A 16,172-nucleotide genomic window follows, 5' to 3' on the forward strand; every position below is an offset into this window, starting at 1 on the left:
AAAAAATTATAGAAAGCTATTTTTTTGAGCAAAATAAATGCTCTCATTAAATTTGGGGTACATGAAAATGGGTATAAGTATATATTTGGGTCATTTTAGGGTACTTTAAAAAAAAAGTGGAAACAGACTGATTACTCCCATCTGCAAGCCTAAAAAACACCTGTCCCACTCATAAAGCACCCCAATATACCTGTCCCATACCTTGAACCCCAATTTCCATGACTTTTTACTTTTTCACCCCAAAAATGACATGTCATTATTGGCCAATTAAAAATAATTAAAAACTTCAACGTGCCTAATTAGTCATTAAGGGGGCTGTCCCAGGAGTTCTGTACCATATCCAAACATTTTTACCTTAAAATAGTGACTTTTCCCAACTTTTCACCTGCTTCAGAGAAGGTGAAGTGAAATTAGTGAAAAAATGATCACCGATAAATTTTCCAGGATAATTGAATAGCCTGTAATTGCGTTTCACGTGAAAAGTCAGTTTTTTCACCCGAAAACCGGACTTTTCACGTGAAAAGTCCGTTATCACTGCTAATTGAATATACCCCAGAGTGTGGTACAAGTTACAACCAAAGCGGTTGCTGTGTTACTTTGTGATTTGAATACATTTGAAAGCCAAGTGTTGCAAGTGAAATAAAAAGTGCTAATAAAAAAGGGTACAATTAAAATTTAAAGTGACAGCCACCCAATTTGTTGTGACTGAAAAGACTGTTGCCTCATGTTCTCTGTGATGCTGTCATCATCTGATGATTAGGCAAACCAATGCCTACATCGCGAGATAACATTAAGGACGTGGTGAAGGCCTTGCGGCAGACCTTGAAGGTTCAGCAAGAAACCAATAAGGTTCAGCAATTGGCCATATAGAAAAACTGTCAGGCCTTATGGAAGGTGGCGCAGTAACTAGCAGCCCAGCCTGTCATGAAAGGAATGTAGCTGTAATTTTTCTCAGGTCATGGTCTGATTTTCATTCTAAAATGTTAGGAGTCATGCATTAATAAAATGCTGACATGTTCAAGTGGCTAATAACACAATCACAGTGCTCCTCTAATAGGGCCTTCTTATTAAAGTAAATTCTACTGAAATTTGTGCGAAAGCCGTAGTTCATACTTGCCTACCTGACTCTCTCCATGAGGGAGAAAATGCTCTGGTCCTGGACTTTCCTGGTAATGTATGATTGCCATCACCTGTGGTGAAACGGTATCCGTTCAGATGGTCGACCATGTTATGTTATAGGTCGACCACTATTGGTCGACATTGACATGGTCAACATGGACACATGGTCGACACATGAAAATGGTCGACGCATGAAAGGTCGACACATGAAAAGGTCGATATGAGTTTTTTTTACTTTTTTTTCTTTTGGGGAATTTTTCCATATTTTACGATCCACGTGGACTACGATTGGAACGGTAATCTGTGCCGAGCGAAGCGGTAGCAGAGCGAAGGCACCATGCCCGAAGCATGGCGAGTGAAGCGAGCCATGCGAGGGGGCGCGGTGCACTAACCGTCACTTTACGCAAAAAACGACACCCAAAAAAAGGGAAAAAAATCATGTCGACCTTTTCATGTGTCGACCTTTCATGTGCCGACCATTTACATGTGTCGACCATGTGTCCATGTCGACCATGTCAATGTCGACCAATAGTGGTCGACCTAATGACTGTCGACCATAACATGGTCGACCATTCATACCGGAACCGGTGAAACACCTTTCTTATCAATTAACTAGCTCGCCCCAGGTGATGGCAATCATATATTACCAGGAAAGTCCAGGAACAGAGCATTTTCTCCCTCATGGAGAGGGTCAGGTAGGCAAGTATGCCGTAGTTTTCTAAAGATTTTAGTACTGGGGCAATTCTCCTGCATTAGAAGACTAATTCAATTTATCAAGCCCTGAATAGATATTTTCTCAGAGCTTAATTCCATCAGTTAATGTCCCATTGAGCACGCATGCGCAGACGCTTAGCAAATACTACTTTTTTAGTCAATGGGCTCTTTTTTTGAGGTCATACCCTGTGGTATTTCCAGTAATAAATACCCTTGAAAATACTTCCTGAATTTGCTGCAATATAAGATAAGGAATGCAAATTTTCTGTGGCTTTCTGTAAAAAATAAATATCCTTCTATATATATACACACACACACACACACACACACACACACACACACACATATATATATATATATATATATATATATATATATACCCGAGCCACCTCCCTCTCACAGATATATAAACCCCAGCCCTGCGTTACTGTTGTCAAATGGAGTTTCCCAGTGTGCTAGTTGATCTGAGGCGATCCTGAAGACATCATGTTGCCTTATCTTTAAATTCTTTTCTCTGACGTCCTAGTGGATGCTGGGACTCCGTCAGGACCATGGGGATTAGCGGCTCCGCAGGAGACAGGGCACAAAAATAAAAGCTTTAGGACTAGGTGGTGTGCACTGGCTCCTCCCCCCATGACCCTCCTCCAAGCCTCAGTTAGGTTTTTGTGCCCGTCCGAGCAGGGTGCAATCTAGGTGGCTCTCCTAAAGAGCTGCTTAGAAAAAGTTATTAGGTTTTTTATTTTCAGTGAGTCCTGCTGGCAACAGGCTCACTGCAACGAGGGACTTAGGGGAGAAGAAGTGAACTCACCTGCGTGCAGGATGGATTGGCTTCTTAGGCTACTGGACACCATTAGCTCCAGAGGGATCGAACACAGGCCCAGCCATGGAGTCCGGTCCCGGAGCCGCGCCGCCGACCCCCTTGCAGATGCCGAAAAGTGAAGAGGTCCAGAAACCGGCGGCAGAAGACTTTTCAGTCTTCATGAGGTAGCGCACAGCACTGCAGCTGTGCGCCATTGTTGTCAGCACACTTCACACCAGCGGTCACTGAGGGTGGAGGGCGCTGGGGGGGGGCGCCCTGGGCAGCAATGATAATACCTTGTTCTGGCTAAAAATACATCACATATAGCCCCTGGGGCTATATGGATGTATTTAACCCCTGCCAGGTCTCAGAAACACCGGGAGAAGAGCCCGCCGAAATAGGGGGCGGGGCCTATCTCCTCAGCACACAGCGCCATTTTCCTGCACAGCTCCGCTGCGAGGAAGGCTCCCAGGACTCTCCCCTGCACTGCACTACAGAAACAGGGTAAAAAAACAGAGAGGGGGGGCACTTTTTTGGCGATATTGATATATTAAGCTGCTATAAAGGAAACAACACTTCTGTAGGGTTGTTCCTATATATTTATAGCGCTTGGGTGTGTGCTGGCAAACTCTCCCTCTGTCTCCCCAAAGGGCTAGTGGGGTCCTGTCTTCGATAAGAGCATTCCCTGTGTGTCTGCTGTGTGTCGGTACGTGTGTGTCGACATGTATGAGGACGATGTTGGTGTGGAGGCGGAGCAATTGCCGGTAATGGTGATGTCACCCCCTAGGGAGTCGACACCGGAATGGATGGCTTTGTTTATGGAATTACGTGATAATGTCAGCACGTTACAAAAATCAGTTGACGACATGAGACGGCCGGCAAACCAGTTAGTACCTGTCCAGGCGTCTCAGACACCGTCAGGGGCTGTAAAACGCCCTTTACCTCAGTCGGTCGACACAGACCCAGACACGGACACCGAATCTAGTGTCGACGGTGAAGAAACAAACGTATTTTCCAGTAGGGCCACACGTTATATGATCACGGCAATGAAGGAGGCTTTGCATATCTCTGATACTGCAAGTACCACAAAAAGGGGTATTATGTGGGGTCTGAAAAAACTACCTGTAGTTTTTCCTGAATCAGAGGAATTGAATGAAGTATGTGATGAAGCGTGGGTTAACCCCGATAGAAAACTGCTAATTTCAAAGAAGTTATTGGCATTATATCCTTTCCCGCCAGAGGTTAGGGCGCGCTGGGAAACACCCCCTAGGGTGGATAAGGCACTCACACGCTTATCAAAACAAGTGGCGTTACCGTCTCCTGAAACGGCCGCCCTCAAGGATCCAGCTGATAGGAGGCTGGAAACTACCCTGAAAAGTATATACACTCATACTGGTGTTATACTGCGACCAGCCATCGCCTCAGCATGGATGTGCAGTGCTGGGGTGGTTTGGTCGGATTCCCTGACTGAAAATATTGATACCCTGGATAGGGACAGTATTTTATTGACTATAGAGCAATTAAAGGATGCTTTTCTTTATATGCGAGATGCTCAGAGGGATATTTGCACTCTGGCATCGAGAGTAAGTGCGATGTCCATATCTGCCAGAAGAAGTTTATGGACGCGACAGTGGTCAGGTGATGCGGATTCCAAACGGCATATGGAAGTATTGCCGTATAAAGGGGAGGAATTATTTGGGGTCGGTCTATCGGATTTGGTGGCCACGGCAACAGCCGGGAAATCCACCTTTTTACCTCAGGTCCCCTCCCAACAGAAAAAGACACCGTCTTTTCAGCCGCAGTCCTTTCGTTCCTATAAGAACAAGCGGGCAAAAGGACAGTCATTTCTGCCCCGAGGCAAAGGAAAGGGTAAGAGAGTGCACCAAGCAGCTCCCTCCCAGGAGCAGAAGCCCTCCCCGGCTTCTGCAAAGCCCTCAGCATGACGTTGGGGCTTTACAAGCGGACTCAGGGGCGGTCGACTCAAGAATTTCAGCGCACAGTGGGCTCACTCACAGGTGGACCCCTGGATCCTGCAGGTAGTATCTCAGGGTTACAGGTTGGAATTCGAGAAGTCTCCCCCTCGCCGGTTCCTAAAGTCTGCTCTGCCAACGTCTCCCTCAGACAGGGCGACGGTATTGGAAGCCATTCACAAGCTGTATTCTCAGCAGGTGATAGTCAAGGTACCCCTCCTACAACAGGGAAAGGGGTATTATTCCACACTATTTGTGGTACCGAAGCCGGACGGCTCGGTAAGACCTATTCTAAATCTGAAATCTTTGAACCTGTACATACAAAAATTCAAGTTCAAGATGGAGTCACTCAGAGCAGTGATAGCGAATCTGGAAGAAGGGGACTTTATGGTGTCCCTGGACATCAAGGATGCTTACCTGCATGTCCCAATTTGCCCTTCACATCAAGGGTACCTCAGGTTCGTGGTGCAAAACTGTCATTATCAGTTTCAGACGCTGCCGTTTGGATTGTCCACGGCACCTCGGGTCTTTACCAAGGTAATGGCCGAAATGATATTTCTTCTGCGAAGAAAAGGCGTATTAATTATCCCTTACTTGGACGATCTCCTGATAAGGGCAAGGTCCAGAGAACAGCTGGAGGACGTAGTAGCACTAACCCAAGTAGTGCTGCAACAGCACGGGTGGATTCTGAATTTTCCAAAATCTCAATTGACCCCGACGACACGTCTGCTGTTCCTGGGAATGATTCTGGACACGGTTCAGAAAATGGTGTTTCTTCCGGAGGAGAAAGCCAGGGAGTTATCCGAACTTGTCAGGAACCTCCTAAAACCAGGAAAAGTGTCTGTGCATCAATGCACAAGAGTCCTGGGAAAAATGGTGGCTTCTTACGAAGCGATTCCATTCGGCAGATTCCACGCACGAACTTTTCAGTGGGATCTGCTGGACAAATGGTCCGGATCGCATCTGCAGATGCATCAGCGGATAACTTTGTCTCCACGGACAAGGGTGTCTCTTCTGTGGTGGTTGCAGAGTGCTCATCTGTTAGAGGGCCGCAGATTCGGCATACAGGACTGGGTCCTGGTGACCACAGATGCCAGTCTGAGAGGCTGGGGAGCGGTCACACAGGGAAGAAACTTCCAGGGAGTGAGGTCAAGCCTGGAGATGTCTCTTCACATAAATATACTGGAGCTAAGAGCGATTTACAATGCTCTAAGCCTGGCAAAACCCCTGCTTCAGGGTCAGCCGGTGTTGATCCAGTCGGACAACATCACGGCAGTCGCCCACGTAAACAGACAGGGCGGCACAAGAAGCAGGAGGGCAATGGCAGAAGCTGCAAGGATTCTTCGCTGGGCGGAAGATCATGTGATAGCACTGTCAGCAGTGTTCATTCCGGGAGTGGACAACTGGGAAGCGGACTTCCTCAGCAGACACGATCTACACCCGGGAGAGTGGGGACTTCATCCAGAAGTCTTCCACATGATTGTGAACCGTTGGGAAAAACCAAAGGTGGATATGATGGCGTCCCGCCTCAACAAAAAACTGGACAGGTATTGCGCCAGGTCAAGAGACCCTCAGGCAATAGCTGTGGACGCTCTGGTAACACCGTGGGTGTTCCAGTCAGTGTATGTGTTTCCTCCTCTGCCTCTCATACCAAAAGTACTGAGAATTATACGGCAAAGGGGAGTAAGAACGATACTCGTGGCTCCGGATTGGCCAAGAAGAACTTGGTACCCGGAACTTCAGGAGATGCTCACGGAAGATCCGTGGCCTCTACCTCTAAGACGGGACCTGCTTCAGCAGGGACCGTGTCTATTCCAAGACTTACCGCGGCTGCGTTTGACGGCATGGCGATTGAACGTCGAATTCTAAGGGAAAAAGGCATTCCGGAAGAGGTCATCCCTACCCTGGTAAAAGCCAGGAAGGAGGTGACTGCACAACCTTATCACCGCATTTGGAGAAAATATGTTGCGTGGTGTGAGGCCAGGAAGGCCCCGACAGAGGAATTTCAACTGGGTCGATTCCTACATTTCCTGCAAACAGGATTGTCTATGGGCCTCAAATTAGGGTCCATTAAGGTTCAAATTTCGGCCCTGTCGATTTTCTTCCAGAAAGAATTGGCTTCAGTTCCTGAAGTCCAGACTTTTGTAAAAGGAGTACTACATATACAGCCCCCGGTTGTGCCCCCAGTGGCTCCGTGGGATCTTAATGTAGTTTTGGATTTTCTCAAATCCCATTGGTTTGAGCCACTCAAATCGGTGGATTTGAAATATCTTACATGGAAAGTAACCATGCTACTGGCCCTGGCTTCAGCCAGGAGAGTGTCAGAATTGTCGGCTTTATCGTATAAAAGCCCATATCTGATTTTCCATTCGGACAGAGCAGAACTGCGGACGCGTCCTCAGTTTCTGCCTAAGGTGGTTTCAGCGTTTCACCTGAACCAGCCTATTGTGGTGCCTGCGGCTACTAGCGATTTGGAGGATTCCAAGTTGCTGGACGTTGTCAGGGCATTGAAAATATATATTTCAAGGACGGCTGGAGTCAGAAAATCTGACTCGCTGTTTATACTGTGTGCACCCAACAAGCTGGGTGCTCCTGCTTCTAAGCAGACGATTGCTCGTTGGATTTGTAGCACAATTCAACTTGCACATTCTGTGGCAGGCCTGCCACAGCCTAAATCTGGACAATGGGAAGAAAAGAAGACTCTTTTGTGGGCGCACTCTTTACTTTACATAAATATAGAGAATAGTCAAAATAGATTAAAATACAAATTTTAATGATTTAACAAGATAATTTTGCACAATTAAGACAATTAGTGGTTCATAAAAAGAATAATGGTGGTCAAATAATTAACAAAATAGTAGGAGTAGCACTATGTGCTGATATGAAATGAAAAAACTGGGTTTTGGCTGACGGAAGGAAATTCTAAATGTTCTATATTCAATGGTACATTCTGCTAATAAGCCAATCACAGTTAGGCATTACCCTGTCATATAGTCTGGATGCTGATGGTACTTAGGGGTAGTATAAATGTCTCTGTTTTGTATCCTGCCAAAGAAGATAGGGGTAGAGGAGGCAGTAAAGGGGGAGCGACAAAGAGTGGAAGTCGGAGAGCAGTGTGAATCTGCTGTCAGTGTTAGACACTAAATGGGCTCCAACAATGAGCTCTACTGCACTGAGTATTCCTCAATGGTCACCCACTTGAGTACTAACCCAGCCCAACACTGATTAGCTTCCGAGATCGGACGGCTTCGGGCGTTTCCAGTGTGGTATGATAGTAGAGGAAATGACCAATATTTCGAAGCTCTGGAATCACTGATGAGAGTTCACGAATTTAAAAGTTATTCAGGACAGATACCAGGCATAGAGGAAATTAGATGGATCTGCTGCCAATGTTAGACAGGGACATGACCCTGAATCACTGGTGAGAGTCCACGAAAATAAGGATAGGAAGGAAATAAGTAGATATTGAAAATACGATGGGTTTAGATCCCAGATATGGCAATGGAAAATGAACTAGAATAGTTACATTATAATTGGCAACAGTTGCCTAGATATATGGTGCCTGTAATGCCAAAGCAGAGACAAAAGAGAAAAAGAATTATGAAAAAATGATGACAGAGTCCCAGCTATGATAAAGTATCCAGTATGTATTATTGGTACTTAAAAGTAGCAATAAGGTTGTAGCTGAATTGCACCTAGAGTATAGCTGTTACAAAGGTATCCACTGCAGGTTGTCAATACTCCAAAAGGATGTACATAAATAGCAGTGAGGTTGTAACTAAGTTGCAATGATATGTCCAGACTGGGGAGGATCTATCTAGGTTTTTAGATTGAATCACTGCCAATGTCATCACACACAGAAAAATGGAGAAGAAACATTTTAGTACAGTACATGAATAATGCAGGTATTGATGTAACTGCTAAGGCAGGCAAGAACCTATTAGCACAAGGTCCCTCTAATATATACAATCTATCATAGCAGAGTGATAGTAATAAATGCTCACAGGAGCAAATGAAAAACATATGGAACTACTGCGGGCATGTAACTTCCAATGTGAACTAAGTGGTCAAATTGTTGTGGATAAGTAAGAAACAAGAGTTGATATTACCCGCGCCGAATATAGGGGTAGGATCTCCCCTTCTACAGTCTTGCCACCCGTCTCCTCTCACAAGGGTGCTGACAGTCTTCTAAGCGTCCCGGACATCTAGAATGGTGGGGCAATTCAGGAGCCGCTGGTCCGAGGCGTCCTGTCGGACACAAGCCGCCGTTGGACGTCAGCTGCTGGATGGGGCAGTTCAGGAGCCGCTGGTCCGAGGCGTCCTGTCGGACACAAGCCGCCGTTGGACGTCAGCTGCTGCAGTCAGCCTTGATAGGTGAGGGTCAGGGGAGACCGAGGGCACAGGCAGATACCCGATGATGTCCGTGGTTCCAGTCAGCCAAAAAGGACAGAGGTTGTATCGGAATACGCGTTTCACCCGTCCGCCGGGCTTGATCACTTCCGGCGGACGGGTGAAACGCGTATTCCGATACAACCTCTGTCCTTTTTGGCTGACTGGAACCACGGACATCATCGGGTATCTGCCTGTGCCCTCGGTCTCCCCTGACCCTCACCTATCAAGGCTGACTGCAGCAGCTGACGTCCAACGGCGGCTTGTGTCCGACAGGACGCCTCGGACCAGCGGCTCCTGAACTGCCCCATCCAGCAGCTGACGTCCAACGGCGGCTTGTGTCCGACAGGACGCCTCGGACCAGCGGCTCCTGAATTGCCCCACCATTCTAGATGTCCGGGACGCTTAGAAGACTGTCAGCACCCTTGTGAGAGGAGACGGGTGGCAAGACTGTAGAAGGGGAGATCCTACCCCTATATTCGGCGCGGGTAATATCAACTCTTGTTTCTTACTTATCCACAACAATTTGACCACTTAGTTCACATTGGAAGTTACATGCCCGCAGTAGTTCCATATGTTTTTCATTTGCTCCTGTGAGCATTTATTACTATCACTCTGCTATGATAGATTGTATATATTAGAGGGACCTTGTGCTAATAGGTTCTTGCCTGCCTTAGCAGTTACATCAATACCTGCATTATTCATGTACTGTACTAAAATGTTTCTTCTCCATTTTTCTGTGTGTGATGACATTGGCAGTGATTCAATCTAAAAACCTAGATAGATCCTCCCCAGTCTGGACATATCATTGCAACTTAGTTACAACCTCACTGCTATTTATGTACATCCTTTTGGAGTATTGACAACCTGCAGTGGATACCTTTGTAACAGCTATACTCTAGGTGCAATTCAGCTACAACCTTATTGCTACTTTTAAGTACCAATAATACATACTGGATACTTTATCATAGCTGGGACTCTGTCATCATTTTTTCATAATTCTTTTTCTCTTTTGTCTCTGCTTTGGCATTACAGGCACCATATATCTAGGCAACTGTTGCCAATTATAATGTCACTATTCTAGTTCATTTTCCATTGCCATATCTGGGATCTAAACCCATCGTATTTGCAATATCTACTTATTTCCTTCCAATCCTTATTTTCGTGGACTCTCACCAGTGATTCAGGGTCATGTCCCTGTCTAACATTGGCAGCAGATCCATCTAATTTCCTCTATGCCTGGTATCTGTCCTGAATAACTTTTAAATTCGTGAACTCTCATCAGTGATTCCAGAGCTTCGAAATATTGGTCATTTCCTCTACTATCATACCACACTGGAAACGCCCGAAGCCGTCCGATCTCGGAAGCTAATCAGTGTTGGGCTGGGTTAGTACTCAAGTGGGTGACCATTGAGGAATACTCAGTGCAGTAGAGCTCATTGTTGGAGCCCATTTAGTGTCTAACACTGACAGCAGATTCACACTGCTCTCCGACTTCCACTCTTTGTCGCTCCCCCTTTACTGCCTCCTCTACCCCTATCTTCTTTGGCAGGATACAAAACAGAGACATTTATACTACCCCTAAGTACCATCAGCATCCAGACTATATGACAGGGTAATGCCTAACTGTGATTGGCTTATTAGCAGAATGTACCATTGAATATAGAACATTTAGAATTTCCTTCCGTCAGCCAAAACCCAGTTTTTTCATTTCATATCAGCACATAGTGCTACTCCTACTATTTTGTTAATTATTTGACCACCATTATTCTTTTTATGAACCACTAATTGTCTTAATTGTGCAAAATTATCTTGTTAAATCATTAAAATTTGTATTTTAATCTATTTTGACTATTCTCTATATTTATGTAAAGTAAAGAGTGCGCCCACAAAAGAGTCTTCTTTTCTTCCCATTGTCCACGTTTCCCTACTGACTCAGGGTGCACCACCAAACAATATCAGAATTAGAAAATAGTGTTTTCTTGTAATTACCTGACTTTGGTTTAATAAATTAACTGTCTATATTTAAACCTTCCTGTGCGGTATTCCCTCCCTTCATGCACAGCCTAAATCTATCAAGGCCCATTCCACAAGGAAGGTGGGCTCATCTTGGGCGGCTGCCCGAGGGGTCTCGGCATTACAACTCTGCCGAGCAGCTACGTGGTCGGGGGAGAACACGTTTGTAAAATTCTACAAATTTGATACCCTGGCTAAAGAGGACCTGGAGTTCTCTCATTCGGTGCTGCAGAGTCATCCGCACTCTCCTGCCCGTTTGGGAGCTTTGGTATAATCCCCATGGTCCTGACGGAGTCCCAGCATCCACTAGGACGTCAGAGAAAATAAGATTTTACTTACCGATAAATCTATTTCTCGTAGTCCGTAGTGGATGCTGGGCGCCCATCCCAAGTGCGGATTGTCTGCAATACTTGTACATAGTTATTGTTACAAAAAAATCGGGTTGTTATTGTTGTGAGCCGTCTGTTCAGAGGCTCCTACGTTTGTCATACTGTTAACTGGGTTCAGATCACAGGTTGTACGGTGTGATTGGTGTGGCTGGTATGAGTCTTACCCGGGATTCAAAATCCTTCCTTATTGTGTACGCTCGTCCGGGCACAGTATCCTAACTGAGGCTTGGAGGAGGGTCATGGGGGGAGGAGCCAGTGCACACCACCTAGTCCTAAAGCTTTTATTTTTGTGCCCTGTCTCCTGCGGAGCCGCTAATCCCCATGGTCCTGACGGAGTCCCAGCATCCACTACGGACTACGAGAAATAGATTTATCGGTAAGTAAAATCTTATTTTAAACATGATGCTCCCTTCCTATGCATCTGTTAGTACATATTGTTAATTGTTTTGTCTCCTCCATGGTGTTGGCCATTTTGTTGAGGGCAGTTCTATACAGATACCCTTGTCCACAGCTGCAGATGAGGGCCCTCTCTCTGTCCAGGCCCAGTACAACAGACCCAGCAGTGCTCCTCTGGCTACATGCAGGGCAGCACAGATGGTGTAATGGTAAGCACTGCTGCCTCACTGCACTAAGGTCATTGGCGTTTCTATAATGGTTGCAATATGTGCGGTGTACACAGGCCCCTGGGTCCAGCGAGGCCGATACAACACACACTGCACTCATATTTTAATACTTACCTTTCCGGAGTCCCACATCGGACACTGCAGCCGTTCCAAAAATCACACCCAAAATGGCCGCCACGTATGCCCAGTAGTGAAATTAGTCTCTGGAACATGGCTGGTGCCATGTTTCTTGAGACCTGCACATGTGCAATATACTCCGCATAATTCCAAAGCTGACTGCGACCGTGGAGAGGACAGGGCCCACCCGGAGTCTGCACATGGGCCTCCTCCTCCTTTGAAACGCCCATGACTGAAGACATGGGTTTGATTCCTAACATGGCCCTAACTGTGTGGATTTATGTATATTCTTCTTGCGTTGGTTTCCTCCGTGTACTCCGGTTTCCTCTCACAATCCAAAACTATACTGGTAGGTTAATTGGCTCCAAACAAAATTAACCCTAGTGTGAATGTATGTGCATGTACATGTGGTAGGGAATATAAATTGTAAGTTCCACTGATGTGAATGGCCAAATATTCTCTGTAAAGCACTGCGGAATGTGTGCGCGCTGTATAAATATCTAGTAGTAATAATAATAATAATAATAAAAGCAGCAGCTAATATTTCTCTTACATCCTAGAGGATACTGGGGTCCATATAGTACCATGGGGAATACACGGGTCCACTAGGAGCCATGGGCACTTTAAGAATTTGATAGTGTGGGCTGGCTCCTCCATCTATGCCCCTCCTACCAGATTCAGTTTAGAAAATGTGCCAGGAGGTGCCGTCACGCTAAAGGATGCTCCTTCAAGAGTTTTCTGCATTTATTTTCTATGGTTGTTATTTTAAGGCAGGACTGGTTAGCACCAGCCTGCCTGCTTCGTGGGACTAAGGGGGCGGGGGGGGGGGGGGGGAACGTCCCAACCTCTTGAAGGGTTAATGGTCCCGTTCCCCGCTGACAGGACACTGAGCTCCTGAGGGAACTATTCGCAAGCCCCACCATGGCGAGCGTACATTCCCGCAGCACGCTGCCTCCCCTAAGAGAGCCAGAATAATGAAGAGTGGTGAGTACTGAGCCAGTGTCCCAGTTAGTGGGGCACCAGCCATTATGGCGGCACGAGGGTATGGAGACACATGGCTTCTAAACGGGGTGGAATGCGTCTCCAGACACAGTACACAACTGCGTCTCAGTACACTGTACACAGTACCCAAACTGGCAAACACAACCTTAAAAATGGTTTTGCTCCATTTTAAGCACAAAAATTACCTCAGTCAGTATAAAAAAAGCGGGAAGACAGTGCGCCATTGAAGGAGCAGGGCTTCACTATGAGAGGATCCAGCAGCTCAGTAGAGCCATTTTCCCTCTGCAGCGGACACAGACACTGACTGACAGGGATGTGCAGCTCCTCTGGTGTGACTCCAAATTACCTCAGCGGTACGAGGGGGTCATAACAGGGGGGAACCGACTATTAGTATACTAAGTCCCCTATCAGGGTACTTAGTCTGTGACCTGGCTAAGCTTGGCATTAGCAGTAAGGGCGCGGTGGGGGCTGGCTCCAAACAACTCTATGTCTCCCTGAAGGGCTCTTTGTGGGTTACTTGTGCTTAACCTTTTCCTGTGTGTGTGTGTGTGCTGTCACATTTACATTATGTCAGGCAAAGAGTGTGTTTCTTGTACAGCGGAGGGTTCCTCTTCACCAGGGTGCTCACTACTGGGTACTCAGGCTTCACAGAATAGCGGGGCTGAACCAGAGTGGGTTAATTCTCTTAAAGGAATGTCCCGCAATGAAAAAGAGACGCAATACTTAAAACTAGTGATGAGCGGGTTCGGTTCCTCGGAATCTAAACCCCCCCGAACTTCACCCATTTTACACGGGTCCGAGGCATACTCGGATACTCCAGTATTGCTCTGTTAACCCGAGCGCGCCTGAACGTCATCATCCCGCTGTCGGATTCTCGCGAGATTCGGATTCTATATAAGGAGCCGCGCGTCGCCGCCATTTTTCACTCATGCATTGGAAATGATAGTGAGAGAACGTGGCTGGCGTCCTCTCACTTTGTTTCAGAACTTTCAGGTGGCTGCAAATATCTTTATTCTGGGGACCAGCAGTATTATAGGAGGAGTACAGTGCAGAGTTTTGCTGACCAGTGACCACCAGTATTATACGTTCTCTGCCTGAAAAATGCTCCATATCTGTGCTCAGTGTGCTGCATATATATGTGCTCACACTGCTTTATTGTGGGGACTGGGGACCAGCAGTATTATATAGGAGGAGTACAGTGCAGAGTTTTGCTGACCAGTGACCACCAGTATTATACGTTCTCTGCCTGAAAAACGCTCCATATCTGTGCTCAGTGTGCTGCATATATCTGTGCTCACACTGCTTTATTGTGGGGACTGGGGACCAGCAGTATTATATAGGAGGAGTATAGTGCAGAGTTTTGCTGACCAGTGACCACCAGTATTATACGTTCTCTGCCTGAAAAATGCTCCATATCTGTGCTCAGTGTGCTGCATATATCTGTGCTCACACTGCTTTATTGTGGGGACTGGGGACCAGCAGTATTATATAGGAGGAGTACAGTGCAGAGTTTTGCTGACCAGTGACCACCAGTATTATACGTTCTCTGCCTGAAAAACGCTCCATATTTGTGCTGCATTGTAGTATATAGTAGGAGTACAGTGCATAATTTTGCTGACCACCAGTATATAATATATAGGAGTACGGTACAGAAGGCCACTGCTCTACCTACCTCTGTGTCGTCAAGTATACTATCCATCCATACCTGTGGTGCATTTCAGTTTTGCACAGTTTGCTGACCACCAGTATATAATATATAGCAGTACGGTACAGTAGGCCACTGATCTACCTACCTCTGTGTCGTCAAGTATACTATCCATCCATACCTGTGGTGCATTTCAGTTTTGCACAGTTTGCTGACCACCAGTATATAATATGATAAAGCTAAATTATTTATCTTACTTAAAACCCTTTAAGAGGTCTAAGAACACTGTACGCTATTGACGTATGGAGTACCGTAAGGGTACGCACGTTGCGTAACAATCGCTTAGTCGTAGTCGAGATGCTCAAGCGTTACGTTCGCTCACGGCCAAGAGATCACAGGCAGGCACGCTATTGGCTGCCGACTAACATAATGATTTGCTATAGCGATGCGAACGCTCGAGACCACGAGGAGATCACCAGCGGCGCAGACGCTCACAATGTTAAACCTTTGTAACTATACCATAAAACAGTGTATTATGCAGTAAACCTTGGTGCAGAGATTGAGTGTAGATGCAACACCGTGTAACCTTGTTAACTTAAAAGCTGTTCGAGCGTCACCGACGTTCTGAGAATACTTAACACTATAAGAAATACACAAATACCGTGCTTAGGGTCTAACGCCTAATATGAATGTTATACTTGAAAAAGAATAATACAATTACAAGTCATACACTACAATATAACATAGACTAACTAACCAGATAACTACACAGTAAATACAATACAATACAATTATGTTTTAAGGGAAAATGAAAGAAAAAGGAGAAGAGAGAGAGAGATATGGCCCATAATAACAAGAAAGACAATATGATTGCGGAGAAAAACTTACGCACAAAGGGGAACGATCGCATGCGCCTCTGGACATCCAGCTCCCGATTATCAGCAATGAGAACCGTTGAAGAGTGAGCTGGATGTGATCGGCTTGTCTATTTATGCCCCACACACAATACAATTCAATGGTCCCTACAATCTCATTGTTCATTGGACACAGGAATTCCTCCTCGCATTATAACAAAAGGTCATAGGTTGATTCATACAGGTGGGCTGTGTCTACTTCCAACTGCTCAGGTGGGTGGGAAACTAGGTTTCCCGCCGCATGGATAAATAAGTGCAAATAATAGTAAATGGACATAAACTTCTTATGTCCATAACTATTCGCACGAGCGATTAATCTGCTTCAAACCAACACCGGAATATTGCTAATTAAATACTCTTCCGATGGATACTAAACACCACTGTATTACTCCTGTCTGACCCTTCGTATCAAACAATGAGGGATCTCTCTGTCCATGAACATGCTATATTAACCAAACTTTCAGATTCTATCAAA

The 16,172-nt window shown here is 45.9% G+C and overlaps 2 pseudogenes; one reads left to right on the top strand and one right to left on the bottom strand.

Annotated features, from left to right (window-relative positions):
• Window positions 1–7,763: 7,763 nt before the first annotated feature.
• LOC134931580 (5S ribosomal RNA) lies at window positions 7,764–7,882 on the bottom strand (annotated as a pseudogene).
• A 2,426-nt stretch (window positions 7,883–10,308) lies between these two features.
• LOC134931582 (5S ribosomal RNA) lies at window positions 10,309–10,427 on the top strand (annotated as a pseudogene).
• The last annotated feature ends 5,745 nt before the right edge of the window (window positions 10,428–16,172 follow it).

The sequence above is a fragment of the Pseudophryne corroboree genome, chromosome 5, assembly GCF_028390025.1.
Source record: "Pseudophryne corroboree isolate aPseCor3 chromosome 5, aPseCor3.hap2, whole genome shotgun sequence".
In the NCBI taxonomy this organism is placed as follows: domain Eukaryota; kingdom Metazoa; phylum Chordata; class Amphibia; order Anura; family Myobatrachidae; genus Pseudophryne; species Pseudophryne corroboree.